This window comes from Balaenoptera musculus, chromosome 4 (genome assembly GCF_009873245.2).
Source record: "Balaenoptera musculus isolate JJ_BM4_2016_0621 chromosome 4, mBalMus1.pri.v3, whole genome shotgun sequence".
Taxonomy (NCBI): domain Eukaryota; kingdom Metazoa; phylum Chordata; class Mammalia; order Artiodactyla; family Balaenopteridae; genus Balaenoptera; species Balaenoptera musculus.
Window position 1 is genome coordinate 133354128 of NC_045788.1, and position 12988 is coordinate 133367115.

The 12988-nt window shown below is 43.4% G+C and overlaps 1 protein-coding gene across 4 annotated transcripts in view; it reads right to left on the reverse strand.

Moving 5' to 3' along the window:
• The window catches only part of TMEM50B (transmembrane protein 50B), a 37290-nt gene extending 24812 nt beyond the window's left edge, over nucleotides 1-12478 (reverse strand). Inside the window, exons 1-3 of one of the 4 annotated variants that reach the window (XM_036850476.1) lie at nucleotides 12335-12478; nucleotides 5352-5494; nucleotides 2454-2715 (exon numbers count right to left, since the gene is read on the reverse strand). The gene's annotated coding sequence lies outside the window, so the exon portion shown is untranslated. The remainder of the gene's footprint in view (nucleotides 1-2453; nucleotides 2716-5351; nucleotides 5495-12334) is intronic. The other 3 variants (XM_036850475.1, XM_036850477.1, XM_036850474.1) reach the window with 3 other exon arrangements.
• Nucleotides 12479-12988: the final 510 nt, after the last annotated feature.

A 12988-nucleotide genomic window follows, 5' to 3' on the forward strand; every position in this document is an offset into this window, starting at 1 on the left:
AGGTACCAATTTTTAAAAAAAAAGATTATTGAACTGAACTAATGGACCCACAAGTCTATAATACATTAGATAGCAATTATTCCTATTACTAGAGAGGTAACTCTTTATAAAAGGAAATGAGTCCTTTTTAGAGAGCATTTTAAGTGATTCAACTGTGAAAATTTCAAACACTCAGTTTAGGAAACCAAAGGATACCTGCAAAAAGCAAGAGGAGAAAACAACTACACACTTTAACATATAAACATGGCCTGAGTGATTTCCATATGCATCAAAGTCCAAATAACATATCTAATTCAAAATTTTTTCCTTTGACCAAACTTTCATGTTACCATCTGTTTGTTCATCCAGCTCTTCACTAGTTGTTAAATGCTACAAATGTTAGGCGCTGTGTATACAAAAGTGATTAAGACAATCAGTGTAGAGAACAGTCTAGTTAGGGACATTGTCAGAAGAATAACTAACTGCATTATAAAATGTGCTATACTATACATACACAAAAGGGCTATAATAGAAATATGAAAAGAGTGTTATAGGACACTACTTCCCGGGAAGAGTTGAGTTGAGGAAAGTTTGATAAAGGGAGAATAAACTTGGCTGGGTTTTGAAGCAAGAAGAGGAGTTTGACAGATGAAAAAGAAGGAATAAAATATGCGAAATTATGTAGGCCTACAAGAGAACAGGGTAGAGATTAAGGTATTTCAAAGAGTGATGTGATTAACATGTTTGGGACAAGATCATCAAGGATTTTTCAGCCTACACAAATCTGACCTCTATTCTCTAAGCCAAGGGATTAGCAAACTTCTGGAAAGAACCAGATAGTGTACATTTTTAGTTTTGCAGGCCAAACAATCTCTGTCATGACCACTCAACTCTGCTGTTATAGCATAAAAGCACCCATAAACAATATGTGACCAAATGAGCATGGCTGTTCCAATAAAACTTAAATTTACAAAACAGGCAGCAGATCACCAGACTTGGCCCACAGCTCATAGTCTGCAGGCCCCTGCTCTAAGCACTAGGAAACTACCAGAGGCTTGTAAGCAGGGAAGTGACAAAATCAGCTCTGTGATTTAGAAAGACAATTCTGGTGGCAGCGGTATGGAGGAGGGACTGAAGGAAAATGTTAAAGACACCTTCTAGACAGGAAGAGAAAAAGGATGTAAACTGAGGCCATACTCATACAGGCTAAGGAAAAGGTTTTTATTTGAGAAATATTGATGTGGTATTATCAACAAGCAAGGAAGAGCTAAGAATGACTGTTTGGGTACCCAACGGCTGGAAAGACACCATTAACCAAAATAGGGAAGGGAGAAAGGGAGAGGAGAGTTTGAGCATAATGTGTTTGATATGACTGAAGGACATGCAGGTGGAAATGTATGTAAGACAGATGTACAGAAACCACTGAAAGAGTGGTTTAAAGCAGAAACAGATTACAGGCTGATAGTAATTAAGTGGTAACTGAAGTCACAGGGGCAGCTAGAGTATCTCAAGGAGAAAATATGGAAGAGGGCTGAGGACTGATTCAGTGTTCATCTCTGACTCACTCTCTTCCTTCCTTGCATTACTGTCTGCCAGGCATTACAGCAGACTTACATATACAATGGCATTTAATCAGCACAAAACTCTTCTAGATCATGAATGAAATATTTACAGAACATGTCGTACAAGCAAGGCACTGTGGGGAAAATAAAGATGAATAAAACTTGGCCCTCATCATCAGGAGATTTACAAACTGGCAGAGAAATCAATTAACACCTTTTAAAATTAAATTACAATTTGTATCATTAAAAAATCTGGGGGAATTCCCTGGCGGGCCAGTGGTTAGGACTCCCAAGCTTCCACTGCAGGGGGCACGGGTTCAATCCCTGATTGGGGAACTAAGATCCTGCATGCCACATGCTGCAGCCAACAAATAAATAAGTAAGTTACCAAAAAAATCAGGAAATTAAATTTAAATATCGTGCAAGATATTAGGTCTACATAGCCAGAGCAAAACAGCTGACTCAAATTAAACAAAAATAAAATCTACATTTTCCCTACTACTACTACTACTATTACTATTACTACTGGCTCTTAGTTACAGGGTGCTTACAGGTTACAGGCAACTCTACTCCATCCTCCGAAAAACTCTTTTCATAGACTATTCCATTGAATCCTCACAAATACTCTAAGGCAGTTACTATTATTATCTCGTATTACTAAAAAGGTTTACAGAGTAACTGGCCCAAGGTCACACAGCTAGCAAGAAGGAAAGCCAGGATTCCACTGAAGTTCACATCTGATTCCAAACCTGTGCTCATGACCATTACATTGTACTGCTGCCAGACAGTTTCACAGCATTTCTCTCATTTCCATTTCATGAGGAGAAAGTTACTATTCTACTGCCTGTGGTGAAGAAAGCAAGAACGAGATGGAAGAGAAAGAGCCCCAATTTAGAGGAATACTGTGATCACCTGGAAACAGAAGAAAGCAGTCCAATGAGGTCTACAATGACAGTGGTGATTACTGGTGATTCACATCTTGACAAAGCAGTCTGGAGAATACAGTTTTTCTTCTTAGGTTGCTATAAGCCTGGTGTCTAGGCAGTCACAGCGTGAATATTTTATAGGCCTTAAAATCCAACAGTATGATTATTCAGAGAGCTAAGCATTTTTGGAAAGACATTTTACATACTTAATCTCAGGATGCTTATTTGCCTTCTGACTTGTAAATCATCTGTAACAAGAATAAAATTTAGTAAGTACCACCTATTTTCATAAGAGATTTAAATCTAAAAACCAAAGTAAAAGACAGGGAGCACAGGGGGGTTTTTTCCTTTAATATTTATTTATTTATTTATTTATTTTGGCTGTGTTGGGTCTTCGTTGCTGCGCACGGGCTTTCTCTAGTTGTGGCGAGCGGGGGCTACTCTTCCTTGCAGTGCGCGGGTTTCTCATTGCGGTGGCTTCTCTTGTTGCGAGTGCGGGCTCTAGGCGTGTGGGCTTCAGTAGTTGTGGCACAAGGGCTCAGTAGTTGTGGCTCACGGGCTCTAGAGCGCAGGCTCAGTAGTTGTGGTGCAGGTTGTTGAAATAATACAAGTGAAGGATGACATGGGGACCTCCCTGGCAGTCTAGTGGTTAAGACTCCGTGCTTACACTTCAGGGGGCACAGGTTCGACCCCTGGAAGGGGAACTAAGATCCCACACCCCTCATGCCTCATGGCACGGCCACCAAAAATATAAATAAATAAAATAAAATTTAAAAAGATATGACTGCCATGACCTCCTGACTCCACGGCCAGATCTAATCCCCCTAGTACTTCATTATTAATCGTGTTATTTGATTAATACATACCTTCCCCTGAAGAGAGTAAAATCCACGAAGGACATTCCATGTCCATTTTTGCTCACTGTAGTTCTCCCAGAGCCTAGCACAGTGGCCTGGCATATACTAGGCACTCAAATACTTGTTGAATGACTGACTCTAACTATTTTGTCTTTCAAATTTTGAAATGCAATACCTGTCTCATTATCCTGTCACAAAAAAAAAAAAAATGAGTCTACTTCTTTATACCTAGGTTTATTTAAACTGATAATTTGTAGACACTGGTAAAAAGAAGCATCATTTCAATGAGGGAAATAAATCTTGCCAGGACAATATATTAAAACATATTATTTCTTTTTTTTGGCCACACCACATGGCATGCGGAACTTTCCCAACCAGGGATCGAACCCATGCCCCCTGCAGTGGAAGCGCAGAGTCTTAACCACTGGACCATCAGGGAAGTCCCTAAAACATATTATTTCTTAAAACCATTCTCCCTGCTTCCTCAAGTCCAGATTCTGCCAGAATTTTCTAAAACTCAGACTGGATCATGCCTTTCATCAAAAACTTCCAACAGCCTGAGATAAAGTCCAAAAGATACAGGGTACTTACAGTCTCTCCCTATTATAGCTTTCTTATCTCCTACTATCTTGATGCACTCTTTACTCCAGCCACAAAGAAATAAAAGGGAGAAGGTAGCCAGTACTTATTGAATACCTACTGTTAGGAAAACTGCTATATATTTCTAATGTATTTATTTATATATTTCTATATCTATTTCTATATATCTATCTATCTCCTTGGAATGCCCCTTTCATCTCTTTGTCTACAGACAAACTCCCAGTTCAACCTTCAGGACACACATCAGCCAAGTTTGGAAATAACTGAACCAGATTACATCAAGGATCCCTTCCATTGCTAAGATTCTGAGAACCATGATCCTTCTAGTAATGAAGCAGTCTCCAAGAGCGATATGAACTAGAAAGTTCAAAAGATTTCATCATTAATTTCATCTATGTCAAAACATACAATTAACAAACCAAGTGAAATGTGTAAACCTTTATTGATCCTGGTTTCCAAAAAAAAATTTTTTAAGGCAGTCTGGGCCAACTGGGGAAATCTGAATACAGGTCAGACAGAGAATATTACAGAATTATTTTCCCAGATGTGATAATGATAGAATTGTGGTTACGTAAAGAGAATGACCTTGTTAGGAGATGCATTTTTACATATTTAGGGGTGAGGTGTCAATGTCAGCAACATATGACCAAATGGTTAAGCAAAGAAAAAAATAAAGCAAATATGGCAAAATGTGAAAATGCTGAATGTACTGTTCAATTTTTCTGTATGTTTACAATTTTTTTATAATAAAAAGTTGAAAAAATAGAAAGCCATACTATCATGAATTGTCACCTAAAAAAGATGACTGCTACACAATCTCAGAGCTGATCCAGCCATGGCAAAACTTCACTCACTCTCTGAGGCCATCTTTACCTAGGTTTCCCAACAGAAGCCCTGCTTAGGCATCTTTGCACCCTCTCGGATTGCTCAGAAAATGCCCTACTCCCCAGTTCAGAGACACTGGCTCCAGGGTCACAGCTCTGAACCACACAGGTGAAAGGGAACCCATCTGGCAAGCAGTACTGCGATGGCAAAGGCCTAGAGTAAGAACATTTCTAAGAGGCTCAAAGGCAGTGGATGCCTTGAAGTACCAATTATCCTCCTCCAGCATTAGCCACCATGCAGGCAGCTAACAGTACAGGCTTTGGAGTTAGCACTGGCCTGGGTCCTCTCCTACCTTCAGCCTCTTCCCAGCTGTGCCTACTTGGACAGGTTCATTTATCCATTCCACTTTTAATGGAATAGTCGCTGTGTGACAGGTACTGTTCAAGCTTTAAATGTCCTTGGGCTATGGTCCTCTGAGGTGTAAACTGGGGATATGACAGCACATCCCTCAGTAAGTGAGAATTAATAAGAAAAGCAGTGTCTAGCACATGTGATCACTCAATGCTATCAACCACTACCTAATAAGAAGATGGTTCACATACATACGACTGCTTCTGTAGAGGGCACTCTGTTCCTGGCAGTACTGCCATTACTATTTGGAAGAGGAAAACGATTACTATCTCTGGGTGATGATGGCAGATGTACATAGCACCTCATTCTGCTCCCTCTTGAAACTTCACGAAAACTGCAATCAATAAAAGGAGTTTTTAGAAAGTCATAAACTCCTAACGATAGGGAGAACAGAAGATGAAACAATAGCAATAAAATTTTGAAAGCTGGAAAGCAGATGGACATGGTAACTGACTTAGCACACCCAAGAAAGCCGAATTTCCAAGCCAGTAGCGGGGAAAGCTGAGAACCCACACAGTGACAACTTGGGGGGAAGCAGGAAGAAAAGTCAGATCCCAGGACCTGTCCCTTTTCTCGTCATGGTCCTGGCAACTGCTTCTTCCATATCCTGGCAGAAATCTGAGGTTTCTTCCCCCCGCTGTGTCTTGTGTTCTGGACTGGGGGATACCAGGCATAACAGAAGATGGAGGTATCATACTGAAAACTGGACAGAAGGGACCTCTGTTTCTCTGTTCTGGTGCAGAAGACTAGCAGCCAGATCCTTTCCTTCCAGATAAGAATCTGGAAAGCTATGCAGAGAAAGAAAACTTAAAACAAAATCACTATAACCTCAGAGATAAGAGAACATATTGCATTTTAAAGGAAGAATAGGATACTATCATAAGAAACATTCAAAGACTAAAAAATAGCTTTGAAAAATAAAAACATAACCATGGAATTTTTTTTTTAATCCAAATACAAAGGTTGAGAAATAAAAGTTAAGAAAATCTAGCAGTGCAAATTCCCCGGTGGTCCAGTGGTTAAGACTCTGCTCCTTTATTGCCGAGGGCATGGGTTTGATCCCTGGTCAGGGAACTAAGGTATCACAAGCCACGTGGTGCCCCCAACCCCCAGCCCCCCAAAATCTAGCAGTAAGTAGATGGAAAACAGAAGAAAACAGGTAAGAAAATTAGAAGACCTTTAAAAGGTTCACATCTAAATAAGAGGTGTTTCAGGAGACACTATAGAGAATACAAGGGAGAAAAATAACAAAATATTTAGGAAAATCTCTCCAGAATAGAAAATACTGTATTTCCAGATTTAAAGGGCCCATCAGACACTCAACCTAATGGATGAAAATAGACCCACGCTAAGACAGGCCATTTTAAATTTCAAACCACTGGAGTCAAAGCAGAAATTAGTCTGCAGAAATTAAAAACAAAACAAAACAAAAACAAATAGCAGAAACTAACACAACATTGTAAAGCAATTATACTCTAATAAAAATTAATTTTTTAAAAACACAGGTCAAATACAAAGGATCAGGAATCATAATACTTTGGAATTCTCAGCAGCAACACGAGAAGCAAGATGACAATGGACCAATTACTTCAAAATTCTGAAAGAAAATTATTTCCAACTAAAATTCTATTACCAGCCAAAATATCAGTCAAGTATGAGGATAGAATCAAAACATATTCAGACAGGCAACGTCTCCAAGAAACCGTAACTCTTCTTGTCAAGAAGCTACTGGAGTTTGAGTGCCACCGGAGAGAGTAAATCAACGAAAGGGAATACAGGAAAGATCCCCACACAGGAGAGCTAAAGAGAATCCAGCTATGCCCCAGACGAGGAGGACAACCAGGCCAGACTGAAGCAGTGTAACCAGGTACTACGCCAGCTTTCTTTTTTTTTAATTTTTTTTTTTTTTTTTAGTTTTTATTTATTTATGGCATGCAGGATCTTAGTTCCCCAACCAGGGATCAAACCCGTGGCCCCTGCAGTGGAAGTGCAGAGTCTTTTTTTTTTTTTAATACATCTTTATTGGAGTATAATTGCTTCACAATACCGTGTTAGTTTCTGTTGTACAGCAAAGTGAATCAGCCATATGCATACATATGTCCCCATATCCCCTCCCTCTTGAGCCTCCCGCCCACCCTCCCATCTCACCCCTCTAGGTCGTCGCAAAGCACTGAGCTCATCTCTCTGTGCTACGCTGCTGCTTCCCACTAGCTATCTATTTTACATTTGGTAGTGTATATATGTCGATGCTACTCTCCCGCCACCCCACCTCCGTGTCCTCAAGTCCATTCTCTATGTCTGTCTTTATTCCTGCCCTGCCACTAGGTTCATCAGTACCGTTTTTTGGTTTTTTTTTTTTAAGATTCCATATATATGTGTTAGCATACGGTATCTGTTTTTCTCTTTCTGACTTACTTCACTCTGTATGACAGACTCTAGGTCCATCCACCTCACTACAAATAACTCAATTTCATTTCTTTTTATGGTTGAATAGTATTCCATTGTATATATGTGCCACATCTTCTTTATCTATTCATCTGTCGATGGACATTTAGGCTGGGAAGCGCAGAGTCTTAACCACTAGACCACCAGGGAGGCCCCTATGCCAGCTTTTTAACCTGAGGACTGAATGCCCTATGAACCTGACCCAGATTCCTGTCTGTACTCAGCTGTGCTTGGCTTGATCTTGATCATATGCTGATGCAGTTCCTGCTTTCCTTCTGAACCCTGCAGCCTGCATCAGCAAAGGACATTCACTTCCCTCACAGAAGGTTCTACTTTGACCTACACTGGTAACTGCGTGCAGGCCACGGTGAGCAGCCCACTCCCTCAGACTGTATTTCTGCCATCTTTCCAGTATTTGGTCCACACTAGAGCCCTCTGATGCCCTGACTGTAGTGAACACCGTATCCCAAGACTCACTCATAACACTGCCCACTGACCTCCTCAGAAAGGGCCCCTGTCAGGGAAACAGTCAGGGAAGCTGAAGCCATTCCGTCCTGCTCATCTTTCCTGGAAGCTTTCATCTAAAAGTGACAATATTGTCCTTTCCTTACACAGTCAGATTTGTGCTTACAATTATGGAACAAATTTTTAATCTCAAATTGAGAAAGCGCTAGCATTTTCTAATAAGCCTGTTTGGACCTCATCTGTGCTCTGAGGAAAATAACTTTGTTAACACAGTTTATTTAATGAACAATCCACTGTTAATAAAGACACAGTTTATAGTCCTGTAAGGTTTCAGTTTAACTGCAGAAATTAATAAGGTGTTATGATTTTATAGTCTGGTAGAAATGATTAATCACAAGGTATTATGATTTTGTTGCCCTCTTGAACATTAACCAATTATATCTAACTCAGCAATTTTCTTGAGACATTCTTTCCCTATGGACTACACAGATATCTATTTCTTAAATCCTCTTAAAACCAGTTCTTTGTGGGACTTCCCTGGTGGTCCAGTGGTTAAGAATCCACCTTCCGATGCAGGGGACTCACGTTCGATCCTAGCTGGGAAACTAAGATCCCACCTGCGCGCAGCAACTAGTGAGAAGCCCTAAACAAAGAGCCCCGCGCACTGTAATGAAGACCCAGCACAGCCAAAAACAAAAAAAAAACAGTTCTTTGTGGCACTCTCAATAACTATAAAATAAAACTCTGAAACATGCTATGTGTATGAGAATTTTGTTTTTAACACTGTTCACTCAAAACTAAATATACTGTTTATGTGTAAATATTTATATATGTGTGCATATATGTACATGTGTATATTTATGTATTTATGTGTAAAGCTTATTTTAAATTTATTTATTTATTTTTCACTGCTTTGGGTCTTTGTTGCTGCTCTCAGGCTTTCTCTAGTTGCAGCGAGCGGGGGCTACTCTTCACTGTGGTGCGCAGGCTTCTCACTGCAGTGGTTTCTCTTGTTGCGGAGCACAGGCTCCAGGCGCGCGGGCTTCAGTAGTTGTGGCACATGGGCTCAGTAGTTGTGGCTTGCGGGCTGAGTTGCTCCACGGCATGTGGGATCTTCCTGGACCAGGGCTCGAACTCGTGTCCCCTGCACTGGCAGGCAGATTCTTAACCACTGCGCCACCAGGGAAGCCCTGTAAAGCTTATTTTAAAAAGCAAGAGAAAGACTGGAATTCCCTGGCGGTCCAGTGGTTGGGACTCGGCGCTTTCAGTACCAAGGGCCCGGGTTTGATCACTGATCCGGGAGCTAAAGTCCCACAAGCCGCGTGGCATGGCGAAAAAACAAAACAAAATGAAAGCAAGAAAAAGATTAATTTAAAAAATCAGGGTAGAGGCCACCTCTGGAAGAAAGATGTAAATGTTTCATTTCTTAATTTGGTTGTAGATACAATGTTGATCATTGCCATAGTATTACTTAAATTATATATTTATATATATTCTGTACACTTTTTTTGGTACCTGAGATACATTTTGCAACAAAAGAAACATTTAAAAAGAGAACAAGAACTTCTGTTACTGTTGGATATTCACGGGGATTACCACAGGAGGGTATTACACAGCCTCTGTTCACATTTTCTCTTCCTGAAGGCCTTCTCTATTCATTCCTGCCAAGCCAATCAAATGAGTCAATATAACCTTAAAGTCAACATCATTAAATGCTAACAAGGTTAATAAATTAACCATTATTTAACCTGGTCCTCAAAATTTTTTTGATCCAGTCTCTAAATATAAAAAGACACACAGAGGGACTTCCCTGGTGGCACAGTGGTTAAGAATCCGCCTGCCAATGCAGAGGACACGGGTTCGAGCCCTGGTCCGGGAAGATCCCACATGCCGCGGAGCAACTAAGCCCCAGCGCCACAACTACTGAGCCTGCGCGTCTGGAGCCTGTGCTCTGCAACAAGAGAGGCCGCCATAGTGAGAGGCCCGCGCACCGCAATGAAGAGTAGCCCCCGCTCGCCGCAACTAGAGAAAGCCTGCGCACAGCAACGAAGACCCAACACAGCCAAAAATAAATAAAATTAAAAAAAAAAAAAAAAAAAAAAAAAAGACACACAGATTCTAAGAAATGCATTTAAATCAAGCAAATTAACTACTGCTTTTTTTTTTTTTTTAAATCACCACTAGAATTTAATTTACTTATTTATTTATTTAATGTTGGCTGTGTTGGGTCTTCGTTTCTGTGCGAGGGCTTTCTGTAGTTGCGGCGAGCAGGGGCCACTCTTCATCGCGGTGCGCGGACCTCTCTCACCATCGCGGCCTCTCTTGTTGCGGAGCACAGGCTCCAGACGCGCAGGCTCAGTAGTTGTGGCTCACGGGCCTAGTTGCTCCGTGGCACGTGGGATCTTCCCAGACCAGGGCTCGAACCCGTGTCCCCTGCATTGGCAGGCAGATTCTCAACCACTGCGCCACCAGGGAAGCCCCAACTACTGCTTTTAAATTATAAAATCCTTCAAGTTACAAAAAAAGATTCCTGGTAAAAAGAGCACTACCTGAAACTTATCCAACAATGCCCAAAAGATTTTCATGCAGTAAGTTTTTTAATGGCTAAAACCCAAAAACAACCAAACGCCCATCATTAAGGGGCCAATAAAATATATTAGAGTACATCTAAACAGCTGCATACTGTACAGCACTTTAAAAAAGAGGAAGGTGCATACTGATACGGAGACGTGTCCTTATATTAAGTCAGTTGCCCAAAAGTATCATGGTACTATGCCCTCCTAGGGACTGGAATTCAGGATGCAAAGTAAAGAAACAAGGATTCTAACTTTCACTTGATATACTTCTGTGCTGTTTCAATTTACTTGATATTATTCTGTAACATTACAAAAAAAAGTTTACAACCTGGATATATTACCGTAATCATTTTAAAAGAGCAGATAAGGATAAACTAATAATATAAATTCTTTACCTCGGACTCCAGAAGTGAATTCAGAAATGACCAGCCAGTTAAGGCTGCCTTAATCCTAACGGGCCGAGGAGGATGGGGGAGGGGAAGGCGTGTCTCCGGAAGAGGAACACTGCATCCTCTCCGTGCTCTCATTAACCCAGCTTTTCCTGTCGGGTCTATAGTCAAGATAACTTTTGATGTTCATTTTAAGGACGAAGAGGCTTGCAACACTATTATCGGTAAAAAGATGGCTAACGTTGGTTCTACGTCTGAAAACTATGTTTGTCTGAAGATGATGGAAAAGAAGTGTAACAATCCTGGGAGTAAGAGGCTTGGGAATTGTTAAGGAAAGGGATTTACAGCGCAGGTAGGTGAAGAATTTGAGAGAAGAGGTGGGACACCCCGAAGAGAAATCAATGTCTTTGAGAGGCAAAACGCTCATTACACATTCACTCCCATCGGAGGCTTGAATCCTTCCCCAACACACACACACACACACACACACACACACACACACACACACACACACACACACACACACACACACACGGCGCCAGCAGCGGGGAGGGAGCGAGCACAGTCGATCTCAGCACTGCTTGGGCTTTAAAAGGTCATATACTTACCTTTCAAATTAAGCACCTTCCATTGATTAACTCGGAAGCCAATTTATTGGTTAAAAACCAAAATGGTCTTCCCCAGCACAACTACCTTTGCTACATGGGCAACTCTCTGCTGCTCCTTATCTAAAAGGGCACGAACACTTTGATTAATACGCGAAAGAAGGTTGACCCTCTTCCATTTCCATTTCACACCTCTGTACCTGACTCTCCTAAGGAGAGACTCGGAAAAGAGCGCCGAACACTGAAAGCATTCCCAGCCGAGGTTCAGAGCAAACGGGAGGGGCGACGAAGCACCTGAGTGGCCCCCTGACGCCCCGTGCGGGCCGCACATCGTCTCCCCACCGCCCGTCGCCCCGGAAAGCTGACAGGCTCGAGACGGAAATCTTTCCAGACCTTCCAGGGAAGCAATCCGACGGCGAGACAACGCGGCGGTGCGGCCAGCCCCGGCCGAGCGCCAGCCACGCTCGCCCGAGGGGACGCGGGCTGGTGCGGAAGGGGCGGCGGCGGCCCCCGCCCCGCAGAACGCCCGGACGCCCCGCGGACCCGCTCCACCCGGCGGCGCCCCTCACTGGAGAGGCCGGGCCGGGCGTCGCCGCACCTCGCAGGCCGGGCCGGACGAGCCGGGGGTGCCTTCCTACGCGCGGGCGGCAAGCGTCAGCCCCTCGCACGCCCCAAACCAGCCTCCCGCACTCACCCGGCTTCCCCGACGCCCAAGCCGACACCAGGCGCGCGCGCGCAGAGGAGAAGGCGGCTCAGCCGCAGCCGAGCCGGGGTCCTCGGCTCCACCTCAGCCCCCGGGAGCCGGGAGCTGGGAGCAGTCGGCGGGCGAAAGGCGAGAGCGCCGGCGGGGCGGGGCGCGGCGCCGTGCGCACCGCAGCAGCCAATCCGCGCGCAGCAAGTGGCCAGCCGGGGCGGGGCGGTGCTCTAGGGGCGGGGCGAGGACGCCACGGGGCGGAGCGAGGGCTCCGGGGTTTTTCCGGCCCTCCGGGAGTTGCCGGCCAGGCTTGGCGTCTTACAATTCGTGGATGCGTAGACCTGGCCACTCCTGTTGCCTTCTGGGTGGCAGCAGAGCTGCGTTTCTGCTCAGGGACTTCAAGTGCAACATCCGTAAGATCACGTGCAGGGGAAGCCCAAGACCCAGGGGCAGGGGCTCTCTTTGCCTATAGGCCCAGAGGCGTTGACCACCAGCTGCCCAGTATAAGGCACGTGGTCCAAGAGGGTTCTCAGGAACTGAAGGTCTGTAAAGATGTCCTTTTCTAATCCCCGCCACTCAGAAATGGAGGCCTAAAAAAAAAAAAAAAAAAGAAATGGAGGCCTAGAAAGGTGAAGTTACTTGTCCAAGGCTACC